Raw genomic sequence first — 11,920 nt, forward strand, 5'->3', positions numbered from 1 at the left:
TGTTCATCTTGGGTGGGGCAGGAAAAGGTCTCCACGGGGTTCGCCTGGCCATCTATCCATTTGTTGCATTGCTCACCTTCCAGAAGAAGAACCCCAGCTTCTAAGGTTTTAGAAAAAAAGAAAAACCATTTGTGAACAAATCCTGTTGCACTCAGACAGTCACAGAGCCAATTTCCTGTTAGGAGAAATGGACAAGACCACCTCCAAGGTCCCTTCCAACTCTGTTATTCTATCATTCTAAACGGCCACGTTGCAGGGACAAGGGGAAAAAAACTCCATCTCACAACTTTGATTAGCTACAGTATAACTTGGCATTGTTGAAAGGATCACACACCTCGGTTCCAATTTACATGAAAGCTGGGACATGACCGTTGAAGTAAAGACATGGATAGAGAAAGCCCGAACAGCATTCTTCAAAATGAAAAAGGTCTTCTGCAGTCACAACATAAGCCTAAGACTGAAAATCAGGCTTGTCAGATGCTATATTTTTTCTATCCTGCTCTATGGAGTAGAGAGTGGGTCTCTGACAGAAGGCCACCTGAAGAGACTAGAAGCATTTGAAATGTGGATTGACAGGCGGCTGTTACGTATAAGCTGGGTTGACAAGATCAGAAATGAGGAGGGGATAAGCCACCTGGGAAAGCCAAGGGAAATAATCAAAACAATTTAAAAAACGAAAATTAGAATATTTCAGACATGTGATGCAACACCCAGAAAATTACGGCATACTCCATTTAATCCTCCAGGGAAAGATGGAAGGCAAACGAGGTCCAGGCAGAAGAAGAACATCGTGGCTTCCAAATCTCAGGGACTGGTTTGGACAAAACTCAGCAGCACTTTTTCGTGCGGCTGCTGATAAAAACAGGATCGCCAACATGATCGCCAACGTCCGATAACGGATATGGCACAAGAAGATAACTTGGCATTACAAACCAAAAACTAAGTACTTGAATACATCTAATGGATTTATTTTTAAATGAAGGGCTTTGCAAAATGCGTAGGTGATGGTATACAGAGAGTCACCCAACACTCCATTCTTAGCTCAGCGCAGCAATGGAAGAGAGAGAGAGACGGTCGAGTCGGAAGGCCGCCCTTAAGAAGAAGAAAAAAGAGTAAGTCATTCGGGCCACGCCAGTTCCGAAGACTTTCTTCCTCGCGGTGTAGCCCCAAATCTCCAGCAGACTCTCCCCGACTCCCCTCACCTGGGGGTGGAGAACGCGGGGGCCCCCTCTGGCCCAACAGCTTTGCGCACTTTGCGCTTTGAACTTTGCGCAGCCGAAAGACTCCGAAAGCGGCGCAGCGAAGGGAACCAAGGGAGCTTCCTACCCCTTTACTCACTACCCCCTCCCCAACCGCCGTAGACCACCACTCCTGACCTGGTAGGTAGGTGGGAGAACGGGCAACCTCTTGCGCCGAGGCCCCAATGCGTATCCAGGGCCGGCTGGTCTCCTTCGCCGGCGGGTCTGCAGCGTGTGCCTTCCCTGGGCTCGGGGGGGCTCTTTGGGCTCGGCGTAAAGAACACTCCCCGGAGGCGTCCAGGCGCGACGGGCATTGTGTGGGGTTGTCCGGCAGCGGCACTCCGTAGGTGCTAAGGCGGCACGTGTTGCTCCTGCCCGCTCCAGCGGTGCGTCCTAGGAGGACGAGCAAAAGGAGAGCGCGGGGAAGAGGCCTCTCCATGGTGCAGAAGCGCCGTAAGCTGTGATCTGCGTCTCCTTTCCAACCCCCCTGTCTGAAAGACCGCTTTGTTAAGGTTAGGGAAAGCAATTGACCTCAGCTGGCCAGGTTAATAGAAACCTACTCCACCCATTCACACCTGACCTGGTGCAGAAGGAGCCTGCAATATAGACAATTAATCCCCTGAAATGTGTTTGAATATTAGTAGCTCGGGATGGTAGTTGGGCGCTTTGGCGCTCGGGATGGTAGTTGGGCGCTTTGGCGCACTTAAGAGGTTCCCCCCCCCCCATGGAGATAAAATGTTTGCAGCCAAATTGCCAAGCTCGGAGATCAAACCAAGAGCCTAATTAATGCCTTGGGGGGTGTGTGGGCCTTGGCTTACTCCAAAGTAAGTTAGAAACCTGGCTTAAAGTTCCTGATTCCTGTTGGTTTTGAAGATGAACCGAAGTCAAGACTTTTAGGGATATCTTTGGTTAAAATGTCAACATTTGGAGTTGGGCAAAGTTTTAGCCTGGCTAAAAGTGAGATGGTTCTCAATTCTTCATAAGAGTCCTAGACCAGGGGTAGGCAACCTTGGCTCTTTTATGACTCGTGGACTTCAACTCCCAGAATTCCTGAACCAGCTGTGCTGGCTCAGGAATTCTGGGAGTTGAAGTCCACGAGTCATAAAAGAGCCAAGGTTGCCTATCCCTGTCCTAGACTATGCTAGGACGCTGTTAGGTTCACACAATATGAAAGATTTGGATGAAGAAATATTTGTGGTCCAACAAATAGTTGTTGTAGCAGGTTTTGTGAATCGGGCTTCTGCGTTAAGCCATGATATCAGGGTTCCTTGGTGCTCTCTGAGCTTGGTTGTTTTTTTGCAGACGTTTCATGACCCAAACTAGGTAACATCATCAGTGCTAGAAGGGAGTGGGGTTTGTGGAGGAGGAGGAGGAGGAGGAGAAGGAGAAGGAGGAGGAGGAGGAGGACTGTAGGGTCCTTGGTGCTCTCTGAGCTTGGTTGTTTTCTTGCAGACATTTCATGACCCAAACTAGGTAACATCATCCTTTACCATCCTGATGATGATTAGCACAGATGTTACCTAGTTTTAGTCATGAAACCTTTGCAAGAAAACCACCAAGCTCAGAGTGTGCCAAGGTCCCCTTGTTTCAGCCCTGAGCTACAAATATTCTCCTTTATTGTTAAGCCATAATAATTTGTTTGTGCTGAGTGTGTTGTAGGAACACTGCAGCTGAGCTTTGCTAACCCAACTTGAAAAGATTGTGGGAATATGACTTGTATTTCATGGCATTGAAATACAATGGATTTTAATGGATTTTAATCTTTAAACTTTTTTTTTTTTTAAAGGTGTCAGTTCAGCCAGTGGAATATAATTGTGGTCAATGCGTTTTGTACCATGAATGTGAGCCAAAATAATATGGGGATTAGTTTATGGATTAATATAGGAATCCAGCCACTGTGGCTTATTCAATGACCCGTTGTTGTTGTTAGTTGCGAAGTCATGTTCGGCCCATCGCGACCCCATGGACAACGTTCCTCCAGGTCTTCCTGTCCTCTACCATCTTCTGGAGTCCATTGAAGCTCACGCCTACTGCTTCAGTGACTCCATCCAGCCACCTCATTCTCTGTCGTCCCCTTCTTCTGTTGCCCTCCATCTTCCCCAGCATCAGGCTCTTCTCCAGGGAGTCCTTCCTTCTCATTAGTAAAATCAAATAATGTATGTGTGAATCCAGCCACAGACTTAAATTTATGCGATTGGCTTAAATGCTACATTTGTGGCACCAAAGGACGGCACTCATACAAATGCCACACCAGGTCAGCTGAAGGGCAGGCAGCTGCACTGGCCCAACAGGTTAAACTTAATAATAATAATAACAACAAAGTTGGAAGGGACCTTGGAGGTCATCTAGTCCAACCCCCTGCTCAGGCAGGACACCCTATACCATTTCAGACAAATGGCTATCCAGTCTCTTGTTAAAAACTTCCAGTGTTGGAGCATTCACAGCTTGGTTTGCTTTACATGCCTCCTATAAACCAGCTTGGGTTGAGTTGGAGAAGCTGCTATGAATATCACAATGACTGAAGTCACATATTGCCAAAATCAAATAGATCACATGGGTGATCTTCCTCTCTGAAAGAGCAACATTTTTTTAAGAAAAGAGCACGTCTGCCTGTCATGGGGTGAACCAGAACCTTACATTTGTTGCTTGCTTCATCCTGCATCCTTTGATACTCTCAGAATTCATGACAGGACCCCCAAACCCCCAAGTAGAGCCTCTTCAGAGAGGCAAGAATCCAGCAGAAGCCAGGATTAAAAAAAACATCACAAACACAGTCTTTATTGATGATTGTTACATTCAGAAAGATACAATAAAAACAGCCTAGACAGTTGCATTTAAAGAAGCATTTCAAACCCCGTGCCTGCCCATTCCTCTTCAGGGCTACCACAGCAGCAATCACACAACTTTCCTGATTTTTTTTTTAAAAAGTATGGTCCTTGTCTTGTCAATCAGTTGTTAAAGCAAATGCAAAACGTTTGTTAAAAAGGTATATTTTTAAACAGCATAGCCTTTCATTAAATATGAAAATGAAGGAAGACCCAACATCTAAATCAGGGGTAGGCAACCTTGGCTCCTTTATGACTCGTGGACTTCAACTCCCAGAATTCCTGAGCCAGCCATGCTGAGGGGAAAGGGAGAGGTTTCCAAGCTGAGCCATGCTGGCTCAGGAATTCTGGGAGTTGAAGTCCACGAGTCATAAAAGAGCCAAGGTTGCCTACCCCTGATCTAGATGGTCACTTACTCTGGCTTTGTTTTGTCTCCACTAACATTTGTACTCTCTCAAATCATCAAAAAGGGAAGAGGGGTTGAATTCAGGTGTTTCTCTACCTGAGCAGTAAGCTAGAAGTGTCTTGTCCAACCCATCATTCCGAATGTGCCCTGAGACTGCAACTCCCATAATTCTAAGCCAGTGAAACTAGGAATTCTGGGAGACGCAGTCTTAGCTAGGGCGCAGAAGGTAATTTCAATACGTTGGATCGGTGTTACTCAAGTTTGGCAACTTTCAGATACTACGGTAGAATTTCAAGTTGAAGAATCCCCAGCCAACATGGCTGGCTCAGGAATTCTGAGAGTTGAAGTCCACTTATGTCAAAACTGGGTAGGCTGAGAAACACTGCTGCATTGGATACTGTTCTTGCAGAGAGCTTCTCCCTCTCCTCCAATGGCTTATGAGCCACACGTTTTGAGATTTACTACTAAGCGGGAAAGTACCCATCGCTATCATTTTCGCTTCTTGCAGACCGTGCAAAATAATGTTGGGTAAAACAAGGACTGCTCAGGTATCAAGACCCCTTTGATAGTCTTGGCTAGGGGATCTTTTGACCCCAGGCCCTAGTGGAGAGATTGAAGAGGGCTACACCAATGCATTGACCATGGGTTCAGGTGTGTGAGCCGAGGGGGGAAAACCCAGATAAACAATCCAGGCAAGTCAACGCTTACATAGAGCAGGGAGAAGGTGGCCCACAAGGAAAAGACAAGTCTAGGCAAACAGAGCAGTACCTTCTAAAGAAGATTTAGACCAGGGCTCTTCAAACTTGGCCCTTTTATGACTTGTGGACTTCAACTCCCAGAATTCCTCAGCCAGCGTGCCTGGCTGAGGAATCCTGGGAGTTGAAGTCCACAAGTCATAAAAAGGCCAAGTTTGAAGACCCCCGATTTAGACAGTAAAAGAGAATCGTTCGGTTCCTAATGCTAAAAAAGAGAATGACACCAATGCTCAGGGCTCAGCGTTGGGGGCTTGCTTAATCTTGACTCCCAGAGGGATCAGCTACTAAATCTGTAGCTAAACAGCCGTGTCTTGTTCCATGGGACTTCCAGGGGAACCAGATGACATGGCCACAGCCATGGGTGACTCAGAGGATCTTTGGGACTCTTCAGCCACTAAGGGTGATGGATCAGGATCTCCAGAGGCCGCCCGTCTGGATGCAGGATGCTCACCTTCCACATCCAATGACTCATAGACCGTTCTTTGCTGATTGAGGGTGGCCTTCTGATCTTGGAAATAGGAAACCATCATCACTATCCAAATGCCAATGCAGGAGATACCAATTACTGCAAGGACTAACCGGGTGTTGTTGACTGAAAAACAAGAAGCCAAGTGTCACTTGTTCTCCTAAACATTTGCGTGCCGTGCACTGCTTGCCAGGATCCTCTTTGGTTCTTCAAGCAGATCCCAAAATTCCTCTCCTTTCTATACAACAGGGGTCTTCAAACGTGGCCCTTTTATGACTTGTGGACTTCAACTCCCAGAATTCCTCAGCCAGGCATGCTGGCTGAGGAATTCTGGGAGTTGAAGTCCACAAGTCATTAAAAAAAAGCCAGGTTTGAAGACCCCTGCTATAGAACTTTGCTTTCCTTGATTAAAAGTAAAGTTTCAGGCCCCTGTTTTGTTACTTATCAGATAGTTTTAGTGTGGGCTGATTAATAGTTATATGTTCCTTATATGTAAGGATGTAGGTCTATACATATGTTGTATATAGTATCTTTAAATATATGTTATGTATGGGTACACTTCGAGAGCAAGCAACTAAATGGCAATGCAATGCAATGCAAAATTTCTGATTTTGTTTTTAGTTATTTAAGGATTTTTCTAATTTTGTATGCCAGCCAGTGTCCATTAGAATTGAAATAAAAACAATTGTTTGACTCCGCAATATTTTGAAGCATAAACTAACTGTCCTGGCTGAGGGCACACCAAAAACTCAAACCTTGGTTTGTGAATCAGCAGTTGCACAAGGCTTAATCTGGTTAGCCCACACTAACAAGTTAAGATGAAACTCATCTATGACCATCACTGGCTGTGTGCAGCACACTAATATACTAAAATAAGCTGTAACCTAGTTTTGCATTCCTGTATAAAGAAGAATGCTTGGTGAACAAGGGTGAGCACAACCAATAGGCACTCTGCAAATGGGACTAACAGGCAATAAAGATGATTTTGCAGCCAACTGCTAGACAAGGATTTGTGTATTAATACATTTTTTAGGAAGAGAGAAAAATAACTCTGATTGACTCCTGTTCCTGGGCTCCTATAAACACACCTTCATTTTTATTTCATTTTTTGACTGCTTTCTTCATTTCTCTTCCCAGTTTGTTATACTCAAAATTCCTAGCTGTGTCTCATTAACCTGATCAAAGCCTGGTTAGATTCGGCACAATTTACCTAATATTGTCTCCTATGGATTTCTCTATTTCTCTATTCTTAACCTTGGCAACTTTAAGAAGGATGGGCTTCAACTCCCAGCTGTCCTCAGCCAGTGGGGGCTGGCGGAGGAATTCTGGGAGTTGAAGTCCACACAGGTCAAAGTTACTCACTTTGAGACCCATCCATTTACCCCTCCCTCCTTCTAAAGTCAAAAAACCCAACTAGTCTCTCAACGGAGGGGTGAACCTCATCCTCTTACTTGATTTCTGAGGTGGGGTCACAGTAAACAGGGCTGCCTTGTGGTCTTCTGCCTTCTTAATGATCTCGGGACAGCTTTCCTGGTCTAGGCGCTCCTTTGGGGATGAACAGCAGTAGGAGGCCGTGCAGGTTCCACAACAAAACAACTCCTGGTGGTTAGGTTGGGTGGGGCATGGGAAGGCCTCAACGGGACTTGCCTTCCCAGGCACCCATTTGTTGCACTGCTCACCTTCCATAAGAACTACAGCATCTAAGATTTAAAAAAAATGTAACAAAGCTTACAAATAACTGCTGTTGCACACATACATTTGCAGAGCTGGCTCTGACTTCCGGGAGGAGGGGGCTCCGTGGTATCTGAAGCAGAACATCCAGATTCAGTCACAGTTTTGTTCCATGCAGTATCAACCTTGTGAACTCTCAAGCTTCCTCCTTCCAGTTATATATTCAAGATGGACAGCAATTAATAGTTATGTGTTACTTATATGTAAGGGTATAGGTTGTATAGAGCAGGGGTCTCCATATGTTGTATAGAGCAGGGGTCTCCAACCTTGGTAACTTTAAGACTTGTGGACTTCAACTCCCAGAATGCCTCAGCAAGCCATTCCTCAGAGGGTGGCTGGGGAATTCTGGGCATTGAAGTCCACAAGTTTTAAAGTTGCCAAGGTTGGACGCTCCTTAGACCTTAGAATAGCCAAATTCCAGGGACAGATCACTTATCACTTAGATTAGAGAGTGGAAGAAACAGATAAAGTCCATTCCTCACTGGTGATTTATAGATACAGGAACCACATTTTCTTGGGGAAAATGGACAAACCTGAGCAAGGGACTTTAAGTAGTACATAAGGATTACCCAAAAAAAATGATTACGGTTGTAACACCGCTTCACAAAGGAATAATCCAGAGCAAAAGAAATAGTACAAAAATAGGGCATTTTTGTTTCTAAACCCTTAAGAGGAAAGTGACCATTTGCGTCGCGGCAGCTCCGAAGACTTTCTTCCACCAGGTGGGCCCCCAAATCTCCTCGCCCCACTTTACCTGGCGGTGTTCAACGCAGCCCCGTCCCTTGCGCTCTTCACTTAGCGCAGCCAAAGGGCGCAGAGTGTCGCGCAATAAGGCGATAAGGGGGGCCGGTTGGAGCAACCCCATCACGCAACGCAACGCAACACACACACACACACACAAACCGTCGTACAGCGCCAGCTTTCTTACCTGTCGATTCTTTCGCGGAGAATCGGGTAACCTCTCCAGCCCAGACACCGCTAAGCGGAGCCCAGGATCGGCTGGTCTCTTCCGACGGAGGGTCGCCAGCGCTTGCCTTCCCCGGGCCCGAAGGGGAGGTTTGGGCTCGGTCTAAGGAAGACCCCCCGGAGGCGTTCAAATGCGCGGGGCATTGCGCGGGGTCGTGCAACAAGGGCGCTCCGTGGGGGTCGAGACGAGTCGTGTCCCTGCTTCCCTTCCTGGCCGTGCAGCCTAGGAGGAAGACCCAGAGAAGGACGCGGAGGAGAGGCCTCTCCATGGTGCGCCCTAAACCGTCACCCCGGTCCCTGCGGCTTCTTTCCAGCCCGCCAGCCCCAAGAACGGCTTTATGGCGTTCCAAGACGCAGGAAAAGCAACTAGCCTCACCTGGGCAGGTTAGCAGGAACCTGCTCCGCCCATTCACACCTGTCCCGGTGCGAAGGAGCCTGGAATAAGAGAGAACTGACCCCTTGGAAAATGGGCTTGGGGTTCAGCTTACTCCCAAGTAGGACTGGTGCTTGGACCTTGCTGACTTGCTTAGTTTAGGTTCCCGATTTGGTTTTGAAAATTAAAAAAAAAATGCATTTGTGGGATATCCTTGGGTGAAATGGGGTTGAGAGTTCGGCAAAGTTTTAGCGTGGATAAAAGTGGGAATGGCTCCCATTGCTTCCTAAGAGGCCCAGGCTGCACCAAGCCCATCATTAGGTTCCCACAACCTGTTAGACTCCAGTAAGGTCAGAGAAGGTGTTTCTCCATGGAGATCAATTATCTTAGCCGTTTTTGTGAATCAGACTTTCATGTTAAGCTACAATAGAAGTGGTTTGGATTTGACGTGTAATAAAAAAAACACAGCAGTTGTATTCAGCTAATCCAGGTTGGAGATATTGGGGGAATATGACTGTTGCATTTAATGCCACGGACAAATGTGTTTAATGAATTTTAACTTTTTTAACATTTTTGGAAAAGTCTCCGTTCAGTCAGTGGAACATAATCCTGGCCATTATGTTTTCCACCATGAATGTGAGCCAAAAAACCCCATGGGGATTAATTTATAACAGTGTATAAACCCAGCCTCTGTGGCTTATTCAATAAATCATGGCTAAATCAAATCATGCTCTACCAAGCTAGAGGTGTTAATCCAGCCACAGGTTTGTATTATCAAATCAACTTTAATACTACATATATGAGACAAAAAGACAGAATTCATAAGAATGCCACACCAGGTCAGCTGAAGGCTGAAGCAACTGCACTGGCACAATAGTTTAAACCTGGTTTGCTGTACCTGTCTAAACCAGTTTGGGTTGAGTTGAAGAAGCTGCTAAGCTATCAAGCCCAGAACCCCCTAGGAATACCACAATGGCTGAGGTCAAATATTGCCAAAATCAAATAGATCACACAAGTGACCTTCGTCTCAGGAAGAGCAACATCTTTTTAAAGAAAAGAGCATCCCCGTCAGTCATGGAATGTACCAGAAACATGTATTTGTTGCCTACTTCACCCAACGCTCTTTGACACTCTTAGAAGAATTCATGGCAGGACCTAAAAACACCAAACAGCTGTTCAGAGGTGCAAGAATTCACCAGAAACCAAGATTAAAGAATCGCACAACCACATATTCTTTATTGATTGTTACATTCAGAAAGATACAATAAAAACAGAGTTGACCGTTGCATTAAAACAGCATCACAAACTCCTCTTCAGGGCTACAACACAGCCACAATCCTGTTTTTTTGTTTAAAAAAGGCACGCTCTTTGTCTTATTAATAGTGGTTAAATCAAATGAGAAAAGTGAACCAACAGACATTTAGTGTTTTCTAAAAAGCAGATCCCTTCACCAAATATAAAAATATAGCAAAACCACCCACCCAGTGTTTAAATGGCCATTTACTCTGGCTCTGTTGTGTCTCTACAAGCATTTGAACTCTCTCTCATCATCAAAAGGTGTGTGTTGGAGAAGGGGGGGGAGATCAGGGGTTTCTCTACCTGAGTCGTAAATTAGAAGGGCCTCGTCTAACCTGTTGCTCCCAGTATGCATTGGGACTCCCATAATCCTAAGCCAATGAAACTAGGAATTCTGGGAGAGGCAGTCTTAGCTTAGGGTGCAGAAGGTCACGTCTACATATTGGATAAAGTTTTGCAAAGAGATTTTCCCGTCCTCCATTTTTTCTAGAAAAGGACTTTTTGCCAAGTGGAAAAGTATCCTTGACCTTTCCTTAAAACATTTTCTCTTCTTACAGACCTTAAGAAAATCAAGAACTGCCCAGGTGTCAAGCCATGGCTAGGAGACCTCCATATCCTTTAACCCCAGCCTCCAATGGAGAGATTGAAGAGAGGGATCCAAAGGCCTTGACTTTGGAATTCAGAGGTGTGAAGGGAGTGGGATAAACAATCCATGTAAAGTTTCTCAACCTTGACAATTTTAAGGCATGTGGACTTCAACTCCCAGAATTCCACAGCCAGCAATGCCTTAAAGTCCACATGCCTTAAAATTGTCAAGGTTGAGAAACACTGATACCAAAGGATATGATGTGGGGCAGGGAGAGGGTAGCACACACAAAATGCAATTCTAACAAACAGAGCGGTGCTGCTAAAGAAGAGTTAGACATTTTAAAACACCATCGTTCGGTTTCTAATGTTAAAAAAACGTAATGACACCAATGCTCAGGGCTGAGCTGTGGGGCTTGCTTAATCTCAGCCCCCAGAAGGATCAACTACTAGTAACTCTGTAGCTAAAGAGCTGTTTCTTCTTCCTCGGATGAGCCCTGCAAATTCCCTTCTAGGAGAACAGCTGGAGATATTGTCTCCAAATCCCTGGGACTTCCAGAGCCACCGGCTGAGTCAGCCACAGCCATGGGCAACTCAGAGGATCCTTGAGTCTCTTCAGGCCCCAAACATGCTGGATCAGGATTTCCAGAGGCGGCTGGTGGTCCAGGCATAGGAGGGTCAACTGGAACTGGGGCACGAAGCTCAAAAACCATCTCTGGTGGCTCGTCGTCCAGATTGATCATCTCCGTGCGATCTCGGAAATGAAAGATGACAAGTGCTATCCAAATGCACAGCCACGTGACACCAATTATCATCAGGACTAACCCAATCTTTTTGAGGGTGGCTGAAAAAATAGGAATCCAGATGTTAGTTGCTTTCCTAAACATCTGAGTGCCAGCCCCCCCTTTTATCTCAGCCCCTTCACCTTTGCTACTTCAAGCAGATGCTCACCTGCCTCTCCTTGCTAGAGAGTTGTTCTCATGCTTTACTTGATTTAAAGTCAAATACTTTTTACTTTTGTGGTTTATCAGATTTTAGCCTGGGCTCTCCGATTTTGTTGTTACCTGTTGAGGGTTTTGTGTTTGTTTTTTTTAGATTTGTATGTCACCCAGTATACACTGGAATGGGCCAGCCAATACTTTGGAAGAAACAACTCAAATCTGCAATAGTATGAAGCATAAACTATCCAGTTGGGTGCACACCTAAAACTCAAATATTGGCATGAGAATCAGCACGTGTAACCTGGATAATCCCAACTGTGAGTTAAGATAATATTGAT

The sequence above is a fragment of the Protobothrops mucrosquamatus genome, unplaced genomic scaffold, assembly GCF_001527695.2.
Source record: "Protobothrops mucrosquamatus isolate PMUCROS unplaced genomic scaffold, P.Mucros_1.0 scaffold19, whole genome shotgun sequence".
In the NCBI taxonomy this organism is placed as follows: Eukaryota; Metazoa; Chordata; class Lepidosauria; order Squamata; family Viperidae; genus Protobothrops; species Protobothrops mucrosquamatus.